Source organism: Seriola lalandi, unplaced genomic scaffold (assembly GCF_002814215.2).
Source record: "Seriola lalandi dorsalis isolate HSWRI2012SDOR001 ecotype SW California unplaced genomic scaffold, Sedor1 jcf7180002054314, whole genome shotgun sequence".
Classification (NCBI taxonomy): Eukaryota; Metazoa; Chordata; class Actinopteri; order Carangiformes; family Carangidae; genus Seriola; species Seriola lalandi.
Genome location: NW_019524867.1, coordinates 497,102 through 512,729, shown reverse-complemented (window position 1 = coordinate 512,729; position 15,628 = coordinate 497,102). Strand labels below are relative to the sequence as shown.

General features: G+C 41.3%; 1 long non-coding RNA gene across 1 annotated transcript in view; it reads left to right on the top strand.

Annotated features, from left to right (window-relative positions):
* The window catches only part of LOC111655331 (uncharacterized), a 6,775-nt gene extending 1,513 nt beyond the window's left edge, over positions 1 to 5,262 (top strand). Inside the window, exon 2 of the long non-coding RNA XR_002760799.2 lies at positions 4,752 to 5,262. This is a non-coding gene — a long non-coding RNA (uncharacterized LOC111655331). The remainder of the gene's footprint in view (positions 1 to 4,751) is intronic.
* Positions 5,263 to 15,628: the final 10,366 nt, after the last annotated feature.

Sequence of the window (15,628 nt, the reverse complement as noted above, 5' to 3'; positions counted from 1 at the left end):
CCCGCACACACACACGCACACACACCCCACCTCTGAAAAAGCCCGCTTTCCCACCATTGTGGGAGCTGGTGCTGCGGCGGGCCTGGGCTGGGGGGCAGGGGGGGAAAGACCCTCCAGACTAGACATGAGCAGATGCCTGAGACATTAGACTGTCGTGCGGATCGCCGGGGTCGGGTGAGCTGCTGAGTTTTAATGTGTGTGCAAGTGTATGTGTGTTTAATATGTGTGTGTGATGGGGGGGTGTAGTCCAGGCCCTGGAGTGCCACCTGACTGTTCATTAGTCTATTCAGCCTCCTCTGCATGTCTGAAAGGCATGGAGATGCTGTTTTTTTTTCTCTGCTAAATGAGAAGGATTTCACTGGCATTAGAGATGCATTCATGATATGCATATAGAAGCATGCACTCAGGCCTATACCCTGTCACATAGTAGATCACAGTGAGCCATTGCATTGTATCAAAGGTGTAATGCAATGCTATTTCAACGTACCAAGGATGCATTTTCCCTTTTTTTTCCTTTTTTTTTTACACAGAGAATCTGATTTTATTTCGGATTTAAACCTTTGCACAATCCCTGTCATCAGCCGTGTACTCCTTTATATTTGCTCAGTTTACCAGCTGGATGCAATTCGTCCTCCATGCAAACACAATCTACAAATTTGTATCGCTCTCAGGTTCTATCAAAAGACAGACATCACGAAAATCTCACAAGACAGTTGGTGGCACGGTGTATCGCTGCGAATGACTCAGCTAAGGCGATGGGTGTGCCTAACAAGCTGAATGATGTAACTCGCGGATAATGATTATTAATGAGCTTTATACTGTATGTGCGCCTCCACAAGATATGTAAGGCATGTGCAGCCCCACATGTCAAAAGATTATTCCCTCTCTTTATTCATATAAAAGACTCAGAGCTGTCTTTATAATTGCATTTGTGCTGCTCATCTGTGATATACAGCGCATAGCTTCGGGCAGATTTGACAGAAGAGAGAAAGCAAGGTGAAGGCGAGAAATTAATCTTGGAGATACTGTAGCTTGCTCCATGCTACATCTCTGTTGCAGATCTCCATGGTTAGAGTTAGAGAAAACAGAAAAGCAATGGGGGGGGGGGAGTAAAACTAAAAGACTGGCCTATCAAGAAAGGGTTAAAGACAGCAGAGACAAATGTATACACGTATGTAAAGGAGGCAAGAGAGGCAGGTGCGGCACATGGGAAGCCATGTTTGAGCCACCAGTGTTACCTCTGCATTTGCTGATGAAGTTAGCTTGCGTTAGCTTGTGCAGTGCCCATGCTAAAGCAATTTGCAGCCACGAGGAGCTGGGCATGGAGGACCGTGTCTGTGTGTGTTTGAGAAGAGTAAAGGGGGGGGGGGGTCGGTTTGCAACTGTGTGTGAGAGCTGCAGCAGTCGGCAGAGGCAGCGTGGTCAAAAAGAGGCGGTGACTGAAGCAAATTTGTCAGGAAAATGGATTCATCCTTACAACGCCTGCTGGAAGAGCAATCACTTTCGCCAGTACTTGGAGGATGTAAAAAAACGAGTGACACGCATACATGCACAAATGCACGCAGAATATTTATTCGTCTAATGATTACTGAGATCTTTAATTCTCTGTAATTAAATGAGCAAGAGGGAGTAGACGCGGAGTTGAAATACACTGTCAAGGGGAGCGCATCTTGATTTTGATATGTGGTGAAACTGCTTAAGAGTCTGGTTTTAATCTGCTCTGAAACAAAGAGAGTTTTCAATCAAGACTGTCTGAAAGCGGAGTGGCTGGACAGTTAGGTCAGTGGCTTTGACACTGTGTCATCGAGGATTTAGGATGCGAACGTCCCTGAATCTCCCCTCACACACTGTAGACACAGTGACTTAAATATTCATTCATCATACTTCAGTCTCTTCTTCTTACACGTAACTTCAAATTTGACAGAAAAATGTATATCCCCTCCAGAAAATGCCACAATAGAGATGATTACCTTTCCTTTTCTTTCTTCTCTCTTTCCTCTGTTATTCATTATTAACCATGTATTGCTTTTGCTATGTGGGATTTTCAGAGCAAGGAAATTATAATGTGTGACATGATGAAGTGACAGTAGCCGGCGCTCACTTCCCATTCTGTGTGGGTGCAGCAGCGTAGCCATAGTAGCGATAAAATGTTAATACCATATAGCTCCTGGGTTACCTCTTTGGATTCTCCTCACTATGTGTGGACACTATTAATGTTTTAACGGCTCGGCTGTGATATATATAAAGCCCAGCTCACGGGCCGCCCATAGTCTTGGATGAGGTCCAATGTGGGTCAAGCGAGGCTCATCGGGGCTCTTTAATGCAACTTTGGCCGAGACTAATCTAGCACAAAGCCCGATGTTAAGTATCTTAGGGAAAGATGGAGAGAAGTTTTTACATCCCAGGCTTTTCAGATTACGTCTGTTGGCTGCGGTGTCCCTGAGTAGGGGTCCTGCATGCCCCAATGAAAGTAGAGGAGAATTAGGTGACTGAGCCTTTAATACAGTGTCCCTTTGTAATCATACCAGGAGGAGATGAGGTTCTAGGGTGAGGAGAATTAGGGGGAATTCTTGGTATGACCTCTTTTTTTTTGTGCATGTTATTTAATTCTAAGGTATAGTACATGAATTCAGTGAGAAGGGTGAAAAAGGGAGTAAAAGAGGAAATGTTCATGAAAAAAAATCCAAAAGTCTAAATGACTATATTCTAAGCTTTATGTCACTGTTCTGGCATCAGTTGTATATATACGACTCCGTCACTCAGTCAAGTTCAAGTTCATGGGTGCAGCCACTCTGTCTGCGACCGGTCAAGGAGTTCAGAGAGTCTGTGGCCACCCTGGAGTACAAGAGGAGGACGTGGCGGTGGTGGTGGTGGGTGGATGGGTGGATGGGGAGGTACATAGCCTTTGACCTCTGTCTGGGTTGCTATGGGAAAGAGGCCGGTCGACTCAGTAATGTACGACTGAAAAGGCCGAACTGTCAGAGCTGTCCAGCAGACGTCACCCCCTCCCTCCCACCAACCTCCACCACACACACACACACACACACACACACACACACACACACACACACACACACAAACACTAACTCCAACCTATTCACACATACTCACAGATGGCACGGGCCAGCTTGGGAATGTTAGCGGCGAGAGCTGCGCTTTATGTTCATCTGACGCTGTTGTAATTCATCCGAACTTTAGAGTTACACGGTCCACACCTCTTCCTCAGTGCATTCTGTTAAACCGCTTCTGTCTCCTTTCTCAGCCTCATCCTACACATCATCATTGTGTGTGTGTGTGTGTGTATGTGCATTGTGGCATTACTGAGGTGAGACGTCAGAAAAGAACTTAACTTCTTTGCAAGCATTGCAAACAAAAGGCTTTGTCTCCTTCCCCAAATTCTGCAAATCAAGTCTCGAGTCCTTTCAATCAGAAGTCATCAGAAATAAAGGGCATTTTTGTAAAAAAGCACAGCCCTTAAAATCATCATATAGAGAGCACTGAAACATAAAACGGACATTGTCTTCAATCTCAATTAAATTACAGAACAAACAAAAGGATTTCTTCCTCAGGGAGAATAGAAATTAACTAGCCGTTTCTATGGTTAACTGTGGGGTATTTGATGTATCTGTGCCCATAAAGACTTATGGTAAATGTAGCCTCACATAAGCTTCTACTGCTATTGTTGTTTTCATCCTTTCTGTTACCAAGCTGTTTGGATACACGGCCTGCAAAGACATACAGACAAAATGATCTCTGACATCAGTGTATTTCTGTGCCTGCTCATTTTAAAATGGTCAGTGTTCGATGTTTGAGTGACTGCGTGTCGGAGCGGGCATGCAAATCCACTGATTGTAATATGTGCATGTTTCCATGCCCCCTCTGTAAATGTGTAAAAGTGTGGCCTCATTTAAGGTTGCATTCATTCAGGGGAGGGGTCTCACGAATAAAAGAGTGTGTATTTGCATACGCTGCATGCCGTCTGCAGAGAGGGAGCAGTCAAAAAAAAGATATCAGAGGTGGACAAAGAGAATGAGGACAAATCCTTCATTGTGGGGTTGGTGGGAGAAAGGGCTTGTCTGAATTGGGGAGTGGGTGAAAATTGACAGAGAAAGAGTTTAGGCTGGTTCCCTGTGGGGATAAAAGCCTCAAGATCCCTCCATGCATACAGCCTGAAAATGGGAGAGAAGAACAACATGCAGAGCACAGGGGCCTATTTTTACAGGCCATGAAAAGGAAGTTTGTTTTTCTTAAACAGTGTCTACAATTTCTGGTGTACAAACCTAAAAATCACACGTAACCGCAAAATCACTGTTGTCAAAACACACTCATCATGTGGAATAACCAAATAGCTTGGCTTTTTATCATTCTTTCTATATTGTTGTTCTTCAAACGTATCTCTGCAGGCTCACTGTTGTGTGAATCTTTTACCCTGTGGTCCTTTGGTTTTTGTTTTAATCTCTTTTATAGCAGGTGCTTGCTGTTTTTATTGACTGCTCAGCACTTTGCAAGCTTTATAAACACAGCTTTTAATTAATATTAAGTTCTTTACAAATCTAATTTACTTTTACTGTGTGATGCTAGAGGAAGTTTCTTTCTTTCTTTCTTTCTTTCTTTCTTTCTTTCTTTCTTTCTTTCTTTCTTTCTTTCGTTCCAAAACTGTGAAATATTATTAGTTTCCACACAGAGTGGAAGAGTTTATGGAGCCAAGTTTGATTCTCATGCTAATGATTCCCTCCATCATTTCTCTTCAGGACGGGACAGGATCTGTGAGACTCTCTGCACTCTGCAGGAAACTGCTTTGGCACGAGGAGATTGTGGACCGGACTCAGAGAGATGCTGTCATCAGATTGTTGAGAATCACCAGAGCATGAACTCTAGAGATTATCAGTCAGCTAAACGCTGCAAGAAGAAATCTATGTAGAAACAAAATATATGTTGTGTAAATGTGAACTGAATAGCTTAAGATGTCTGTTATCCTTGGAAATACCAAGTTAATAATGTATTTTAAAAGGCTGGATTAATGTTTATATAATTAGATTATTTTTAAAACTGCAAATAAAAAAGCCTTAGATGTTCCTACTTACTTCACACTCAGCGTTATATATCTATTTTCATGCATGCTTCAATTATTTAATTCATTTTTTTTCTTGTCTAGAGTGAAATATTTGTTACAGTGATTTGATATGAATGCATTAAAGCATATTGTTTTAAATTTACCGATGTCAATAATACGCCTTTGAAATAAAAATTATAAAAATATCATCTCTGTTGTAGGTGTTTTATTTTAATGATCAATTAGACAAAGAAACAACATATTTTGTTAGATTAAACATTTCTATACATTCTTAGGGTTTTGTTTTCAATCTTCAAAAAGAGAAATTAAAAGTGAGTTGAAAATAGAAAAGTGCCAAAATATCTAGAAGTCAGAGTCTGCAGGACCTTTTTCTCTTTTTATTTTTTTAGATTCATAAATTAGTGCGTGTGTGTGTGTGTGTGAGAGAGAGAGAGAGAGGAACGTGTGAGAAATGTTGGAATGACCCCACATTAAGTTTTAATTAGAAGGAGCAGACAGAGGAACGTGTGTTGAATCAGTGTGGCAAAGAAAAAGTTCATCAGCCACAAAACTCTATGGACAGAATGACCCTGCCCGCTATTAAAATATATAATAAGGTTTTGTTCATTGCCTTCATATTTTATTTATCAGGGAAATGTAAACGGATATTTTTACGTTGTGCACATTTTCTGCTGCAAAAAAAGCAAAGGCCTTTACTGTAACTAAATAAAAAAAAAATTATCTGTTTATCTTTTAAATCTGGATAAAAGATTATATTTCAATGTGTTGTTTACTTGAAATCCAAATGTATTGCTCTGCTTCAGGGCCCAGTTTTGACAATTAATCAGGTTTTGGGATTACAGGCTGACCTGGTGTCAGTCGGACCTCAATCAGTGTCCAACTGATCTGTGTCCGGAGTCAAACAACAGATGGACACACGCAGGGTCAACAGGGGATTATTTTCGTCTCTTTATGTGCAAAGAGGAAAAACACGGACATGTCCATCAGTCAGGACTGAGTCTGGCATTTTATTACTGTACATAGGGTAGACAGGAAAATATTATGACAAATGACAGCCCTGTGTTTTTCTACTTAAGTTGTTCATTTATTATATTTTATATGTTTAATATATACGTTTGAAAACAATAAAACATTGCAAATAATCAAGGTATAAAATGGTAAAAACATCATGGTCTTATAGAAAAGTCTCTCACTCTCTAGATAGATTGATAGATAGATACATACATAGATAGATAGAGAGAGCATTTGAAAAAAAAATAAGTGTAGATTTAAAAAAGAGAAAGAGAGAAATTAATCCTACGTACCTCATGAACATCTACCTGCATCTAGAAAAGAAAAATTAAGGTAAAAATTAAGGACAGAAGCAAGTGGCAATGCAATTAAATAAGTATGAACAGCATGTAAAACGACTCTTTTTCATCCATTTAAATCTAAATCATACTCGTGTAGCACTGGCGATCTCACTCATAGAGGCCCATTCAGGAGTCAGCATGTTTTCAATCCATCCAAACACTACAGAGGCTGATTTTGGTGATTAGTTCCCCTCTCTGGATGAATGGAAACCAATTAGTGAAATCAGCCTCTGTAGAGCCTGGGTGGAACGAAAGCCCAAATGTTCAAATGATTTTGTAAAAACTGTTACACTGGCGTGATTTTCATCATTAAAGAAATGTTTCATATTCTGTCGGATTTACCCTGTATGCTCTGCAAATGTGTGCTTTATGTTTCTTTCTGCAAACAAATATTAGAAAATCTCCAGGAATAATCACAACAGCCTCAGTATCTTATCATACTTCTGCAGTGGTAATTGCTTGAATAAGTCACTTTAGTTAAATATTGCTTTTTGATGAGTGTCTTGTGAGGCGGGGCAGCTGGTCAGGGACCTGTTGGTGAAGTCCCTACAGGTCATCAGGGATCAGGGGTCATGATCTGGACTTGTCCCCCAGAGAACAATAAACAGGCCGGAGAGATGCCGAGGTCAGGAGCCGCCTGAGCCAGAGCCAAAGGTCAAGGGCCGCTAATTAAGTGGCTATTTCCTACTATTCCCCAGTGACCGCTGGACTCAGAGACGTACAGGGAAATGTGTGAAGAAGTCTATATATAGGAGGTTAATAAAACCTGGTCATTAGAAAAAAATGAGTGACTGGAACAGCAGAAAATATTACATTACATTACATTTATTCATTTGAGATGCTTTTGTCCAATGCGACTTCCAAGTGAGGGACAACACTAAAGCTTCAGTGCAGTGGAGACCTGGTGTAAGTATTAATTATTACATTCCTAAGTGGATAACAACAATAGCTTTACCTCATATGAGCTTTTTACAGGAGGAATTTCAAAATAAAATTGACGTTCAATACAAAACGCTATAGCCATGACTTACAGTGGCCTAAGTGTAGAAAAAAATGTGAATGCTGCGTGTTCTCTCCTACAAAATGTTTTAACATTAGTTTAGAGTTTGCTACAAGAGTATTTAGATGTAAATAAGCATTGATAGAGAGATTCAAATCAATAATCTCACATCAAAACCAATTTCCACTTCAGAAGCTACAAGAGAGAGAAACAGAGAGGCAGGACCTCACAGCTCAAGTTGAGGAATCCGAACATTTTGGAGGGAAAGTCGGTAGGAGCTGTTTATGCCTTTCCAGTCCCTGAATGAGCCTATGTGTATGATCCCTTAGCATAAGAATGGAGATGGGGCCTGTGAACTCCTCTGACACTGACCTTTCTCCTTGGATGTGAATAGTATCACTCAAGGGCTGCCCAGCAGCCTTTCAGTCAGACCTGAGCCTTGCCCTCGCCTAAACTCCTAATCAGGCTGATTTAATGTATCCTACAAGCCCGTCCTCACCACCCAACCCCACTGCTGCTTCAGAGGAGTCGCTCTGCAGCCTTTTACTGGAGGCACACACTCTCCGCACAGCCCTGCCTCTGGGCCCCTGCACTTTGGGAAGTTAGAGTAGTTGGTTTGAAACAACAGGGGGCCCTTTCTCCTTCCAAAGAGTCTGGGTCTCTTCATAATCAATTAGTTCCTCCTCCGAGGAGCTGATGCTTAATCCAAACTATTTTGGATTTGAAGTACTTTTTAAAATTTAATTTTATTGTTATTATTTTCTATTTATTTTTTGCCACCAGCTGAAATTGTGGTGTCTATTAAATGGCATATAAAAAAATGATTTAAATGACACTGCAATACAAAATGATCTTACAGTTCATATAAATCACTATTTCACAGTAAACAGTTCTAACATATAACATATAACAAATACTATGACATATAACATGCACATAATATCCTGTCATCGTCATTTTCATCTAGGTGGATTAATAATAAACCTGCTCCACATAATACATATTATATCATAATAGCTATATGTTCAATCTTACTCAGATATCGCTGTATTATACTCTGATATCTTTGTTCAGCTGTAAGTCTGTGTGTAAATCTGTCCTCTGCACTGTCTTTATATTTAATGAGAGCTAATTCAAAATGCGTAGAAAATAAACGTCTGAGCTTGAATTCATTTCACGGTATACAGTCATTAGGGACATGCTGTAGGCCTTCATGCGTGTGCTGAATGTATCTGTGCGAGGTCCAGCAGTACACAGCATGCAGTGCTGAGGGGACAGAGCAGATGAACAAACTAATTGCCAACAAACTCATAAATGTCTAAAAATGAAAGTTTGCGCACATTTCCTGGACATAAATCATCATGTAAAATCAAGGCCTCTTCGTATCAAAATAAGGAAATAAGGTTTTCCGCAAAAACGCTAATTTTGCCATAAATATCCTTTAAAGGTTTTTAATGGCCCTTTGGTTTGGCGTTTAGCCGTAGAAATCTAATTAAAGGAAACCGAATACATGCATAAAGCCTCACATACTGTAGCCGATTTAGAGATTTGCCATTCCCTGAAGACGAAAAGAAAAATCTTAAAACTTGAAAAAATTATATATTGTGAAGGAGTTAATATTACTTCGGCTTTTAAAATAAAAAAAAAAACATTTATTTTTCGTTCTTGTTTTTTGTTACTTCAAGTTCATTTACGCCTTTATATTTACGACCGTCCATCATTGTTTACAGCTGCAGTGCGTCCCTTGATTGGTGTATAATAGCATCAGTGCAGCGAGTCCCGCCTCTCGCTGCAGCTCATTCCCAGGCTGTAATACAGTTAATGTAGTGTAGGTCCTGTGAGAGCCAACCCGCCCCAGCCCTGTGTCATCTATCGCCTTATGTTATAGGTGTCAAAGCGCATTAATTATTCTCAGGTGGGATTTTAAATGGCATTTATTAACGTTAATTCAAAATAAAGAGATATAGGCAAAATTAGTTTTTAAAATTATTTTGAAAGCATGACATGCAGAGAAGATGGCTACTTGGATTGGAATAACTATTAATGCAAAAATAATGCTTAATCAACATTCCCGGGTACAAACAAAAATCATTAACTTTTTTTTTATGTTAGTCGGGCCTGTGTGTGTGTGTGCGTGCGTGCGTGCGTGTGTGTGTGTGTGTGAGTGTGTGTGTGTGTGTGATAATATATGTAACAAATAACCGAGCAGCGAGAAGCCGTTTGCAATGCTACTACCCTGTGAGCTTTGAGATATAATGAAGAAAAAAAAAATCAAAAGCTCTTATTTTGATAACGATATTTCTGAATTAGATTTCGTGATTTGTTGTAACGAAAATGAGGCCTAACTTACATCAGACGTGATCTTGTAAAGTGTAAACGCTGTCACAAAATTTTAAAACAGTTAATTTGACATAGCCTGAGTGATACTGGCAAGTCTATTTACTCTCAAATAGGCCAACAGAAAGAAGAAGGTTGTGGCCTTACTTATATTACAATATTATTTTATTAACTAGCCTATACTTGTTGTTAACCTTTTGTGCTCATTGCTCTGCTTTAAAAGCCACCACACTTATTGTTAATTAAAAAAAATTACATCCAGAATGTAATTTACAAACCCAAATCTAGCACAGCCTTTTCAAAGCTTCCTCCTGTTAAGACAAGAGGGTTAAAGCAGGTGGCATCCGTTGATGGTTTTGGGTTTTGTGACAAATCTGAAGAAGGCTTTTGGTGCCGCACAGGCAACGAATTCTGGTATTTGGACTACTGGAGGTATTTGCTTGCTTGGTCTGTGTCCAGCATAAAACTAAACTGATCTTCCTCCAGGGTGTATGAATGAGGAGAGAAAGCTTTGTGTGTGTGTGTGTGCATGTGTGCGCGTATGTTCATGTTTGAATGTACACACTGTCCATGTCTCCATGTGTGTGTGTGTGGAGAGAACATTAAATGTGAAATAAATCCACTGCTGTGACTGCTGCTTTTGCCCCGTCCTGTGGTGCTGCACATCACTCTCCAGATTGTGGTATAGATCACAAAATGTCAAACACCATGGGAAGTGGCCTGTTACCCTGCGAAATGTCTTGCAAAGACATCAGCTGATTTACGAATTTACATCCGAACATGAGTGAGAATGGTGGAAGGGTCTCAGTTAAACAATCTAAGAATATTTGATTTGACAAACAAATGATCAAGAAAAAGAGAAATGCATTTCCTGACTACTAATCCAAGGACGAAAGGTAGGAGAGACAGGATGGGGAGGAAGAAGGAGAGTGATAGTATGTGAGGGAAAGAGAGATGAGTCCATATTGAGACACAGCCAGTGCTGTGCGCATGCTCACATGAGGTGTGGAAAGGCTCATCAGAGCTGCACACTGTGTGGGTTGGCATTTTTCAAAAAGCCACGTGAGGCTGCAGCCGTTCCCTTCGCTCACAAATCTGTCATGACACGCCGGTTGCTAGGCTGTGATTGGCTGAGGACGGTGTGAATCAGAAGGCAAAGGTGAAAGGTGAAATGTAAGCATGGCTGCTTGGAAAAGGTATACCTGATGTGGCTAGAAGCTGATTGTCGTTTATCAATGCAATAAATTTAGATCTGTATTCTAACCATAGTTCAAATGTTGACAGAAATATATTTTTGGACTGAACATTTTATCCAATTTTTTACTGTTATTGCATGTTCCTGCAGGACGAGACAGAGAGACGCAATAAAATATATGCATGTGTTTTTATCTTCATATGTAGTCACAGTCATTTCCAATGGTCCCCTTGAGGTCTTTGGGTCCATCTCTGCAGGAATTCAAAGCCACATTCCAACAGGGTGATTTTAGGGTGATTTACCATTCAGCATTTATATGGACACAAGGGACTCGAACCGTGTCTGATGTGTGGCTGCTATGTTAGCCTTTGACCCCAGACTGTCTGGAGGGCCACGGTGACAGAGAGTCAAGGTCAAGGGGAAAGGGGGGGCAGGGGGTGGTGGAGGAGGGGTGGGGGTGGGTGTAAGCAGCATCTGACGGGGTGGAAGGGCTCCCTGTCTGGGAGTGAGGAACCCAGACAGTCCCAGACGTCTATCTGAGGGGAGACGGTGTGGTGTGTGTACCCCTTTAGATCCCCACATCCTAACATGTCTGTTCCCACTCACCTCTGTGGCCCTGGAGGAGGAAACTGGGACCACTGATGTCTAGAGGCCGGTGGGGCGATAGTTCCCACACTGGAGGAGCAGACACACAAATCTGAATATATATCACTAATCCTTTAGATTCAGATAAACACAAAGCCACACACATACTCGCTCTGTCTGCGTCTCATTTGCACCAAAGCTTTTATCTTTAATTCTCACAGTAACGCATGAGGCTTCAAGTCTAACTGCTCGTTTTATTGGAATCGTCACATGACTTATTTACCTACATTAATCTGTTCATTCAATAATGTTTATTGTCCACTTCTACTCAAACACAACTGGGAACTTTTGTTTATAATGATCCAATATCTGACTATTGAGCTCTGGAGTATACATGCTTGTATGTGACATTTTATACATTATTATGTGTATATATAGAATCACTTTGTAGTTATTTACGATTCTTATTCTCAGTGTAATAAACTTTATCTAGAAAATACTGTGAATAGGCATTTGGAGACACAGTGATAAGCTTAGAAAATACAATATTGTTACATATTAAACCGCTGGCTGTCATTTTTTGGCTTGTGAGCCCTTATTTGTGAGGAAGAACGTTGCTTATCCTTCTTTCCTACCACATTAATCACATTAAGATCACTCCGATTTATTTTCTAACCCATTGCAGGTGCCCGACATCTTGGTTAGGACCAACTGGACTAAAATAACCAACAGTATTTAAAGCAGTTAAAACTGTCTTCACCTCAAATAGCAACAACAGTAAAATGCTGCTTCTGCATTGACAGTAGAATCTAATAATGTCATTATATAGCAGCAGTTATAGGGACTTTTTCTCTGAAGGTTTTTGAGTACATTCTGATCATATCCATGTACTTTTACTTAAAGTTTGCCTCCGGAAATGTTTAAAGGCTCATCCCTTCTCTGCTTGAAATGATAATTTGTCTGATGTGTTGTTTTTTTTTTGTTGTTTTTTTTTTTTAAGTTGAGCATTGGCTCGCTGAAACTTCTTAAAGTTATGGCTTCTCCGTCTTCTTCATTGAAAAACCCTGAATCTGTGAATCCACAAATATTCATATTTATATTTGAATATTTTTATCTGAGTAGACAGATTTAAATTGAGCACAGAGAACTGTTCCCCCTTCAGCAAATGAATGTAAAGACAACCTTCTAGTGTCAAACTCATAGATCATTCTACACAGTGAAGTAGGATTTTGAATGAAGGAGTTTTACTTGAGTGTTTTTACATTGTTGTAGCGGTACTTCTACTTGAGAGTTATTTCTTACCCCACTGCCAGCCAGGTGCATCAAACACACCAACACAGGAGATTGTTACAGCGGGATTGAGCTTCTACTTAAAGCAGAAGCAGCTCCCTCTACAGGTAATAATTGGTGCCACTTTCATAGAAACCTTGTAGGCTGTATGCCCCCTACCCCCCTGTTCACCCTGCCAACCAACATAACCAGACACACACACTGTCACACACTCACACACTCTCACACACACACACACACACACACACACACACACACACACACACACACAGTCACAGATATAAGGCCTCCCAGACCTCCCGGGTGATCTGCAGTGGAGCGTGTAGCCACCTGTCAATCACCAGATCTCGGCGGCCTTAAGAGAGACATTTCGTCTGGGACAACGGCAGCCCGTCCCTCCCCATACATTCTGCCTCCCCTAGCAACCATGGCCGGATGACTGAGAGGCTTTGTCCCCTCACAACAGGAGTCCACCATTGAACCCAGAAGCCCGTAGCAACCAGAATTAGAGGGTGCCAGAAAGGGGTCTTTTCTGTGAAACGGGGGTGAAAGCTCTGTTCTTGTCCCTGCGTCTGGGATTCATATCATGGGCCTGAATGGCGTCCCCTCCTCCTTTTAAATGCTGGTGTAACGGAGCGTATGAAGGGGCTAGCAGTGAGCGGATAGGATCATGGTTAATCTGCTGTTCCTCTCCACTGTGGTCCGATAGGGACACTTAAGCAGCCTCTGTGGACAGTTAGTGGCGTGGGGAGGCCCGGGGATACCTGGGTTGGCCAGAGCTGCACGGTTCATTGGCAGGTTGCAAAACAGAATAGCAAAAAAAAAAAAAAACACAGATGGGCAGTGGTGGAAGAAATACTCAGATCATTTACTCATGTAAAAGTACTACCCATCTATCCATCCATCCATCCATCCATATCACTTACGTTCATGGGGGTGATGGAGCAAATCCTAGCTGACATTGGGTGAGAACAGGCCTGGAGAGGTCACCGGTCGATCACAGGGCTTGTAAAAATAGTACAACAACAACAACAATTTAAAAACACTCCACTACAAGTACGGTGTAAATTCTCCACACAAATATTATCAACAAAATGTATGTAAAGTACTAAAAGTTAACAAACCGGTTCTGCAAAAAAAAATGACTTCTGTAACTGATCAGACATCATTACAATCTTGTGGCTCCCAATATGGCTTCATGTGAGTCCAACGGTGGAAGTATTCAGAGACTTGAGACTCCTTTTCAAGGGGAAGTTCTGCATTCACAATGTTATTTCGGGAAAAAATAGTGTATGATTCATATCGATGGATTAGCATCTATGCATGTTTCAGTTTTATTTACTATTGGACACGCATCATGTTTCATGAACTGATTAGACCTTTTGCAGTAACCTGTACAGTAACCTTTAAATAAATCTGTCAAATATAAGCAGTGAGTAAAAAGTACAATATTTTCCTCTGAAATGTAAAGGATTAGAAGTATGCAGTAGCTTAAAGTAGTTATATTTAAGTTCAGTACAAGTTCATCAAATTTGCACTTGGTAAATGCACTTAGTTACGTTCCACCACTGGTGATGGGGGGAGGACTGATGGTGGGAAATACAGTATATGAGCTTCTTGGTACTCACTGAGTGGAAGGATCAAAAACACAGTCCAGATCGAAACAGTCCCAACAGTTTTGGAAGTGAGATGCACCTGCTGAGAAGTAACCTGTAGGGGACACTGAAGCTGCACAAAACGTGAGCAGATTAAGTAAAGAGAGAAAAGAGTAAGGGCTTGAATAGTTTATGAACAGTTTTATGGACCTTTGAATGCTTTCAATAGGGGCTTTTACAGCTCCCTTTATAAGGGAGTGAACATGGATCCCTGAATACTTCTCTAACCGCTGTACCTCGTAACTGTAAAGTGAATTCAGTGGGGTTTTACTGCAGAGTGACTGACACATATCTGTAAACTGCGAGATTAAAATGATCAGATGAGTAGGCACGTCTCAACACCATTAGACGTATTACATTGTTTTCTTAGAACAATGGTGAAAAATAAAAGAACAAAAAGGCAAATAGCCACAGCCAGGTGCTCTAACACGACCTCCCACGCTGTGTTTAGCCCTGTAGTGTTCTGTGCACTTTACATCGCCACGTATAGAAGATTACAAACTAATCTCAACCCACAAACAACATCGCTGGCATGCAGAGAAAACATGCTTTTCCTGGTATGTTCTTTATCATTAATGAGCGTCTCCGTGGCCCCCTGTATGGGAGTATGTTTTGTGCGGCTCCCATTCTAAACTCTCTTCCTGCACCCTCTTTCCCACCCTCTCCTTCCCTCGACCTGTCAATCAAAGATCGTGATTGAGCCCGTATGGCAGGCAGTCAGTCATCAGCAGTGAAAGTGAGGCCTCATTCTCTCTCCGTCCCTCCCCCTTTTCATGCCCCCTTGCTTCCTAAAGTTTTTCCATCTCACTTTCTCTGCGGCCTCTCGGTTTCCCTCCTCCCCTACCATCCCTGTACACTTTGCGTTTTCTCTTGTGGAAGTCACATCTGCGGTCAGCCTCCAGTCCAGAGGAAGGTAAACGTCTTCAAACATGGCTGTCACGATGCCATAAGGCCCGGCTCCCTCAACCTCAGAGAGGGGAAGGCCTGGTATCGTTTCAAAATAAGTTAGTTTTAACAGGCCTCTGCATTTGCCCTTTAAGTGGCTGATGAATAAACATGAGTAGAGTTGCGGCGGGAACTGCATGGGGTTAGGATGAGAAGAGGCCCGGTCTGTGTGTGTGTGTGTGTGTGTATGGATTG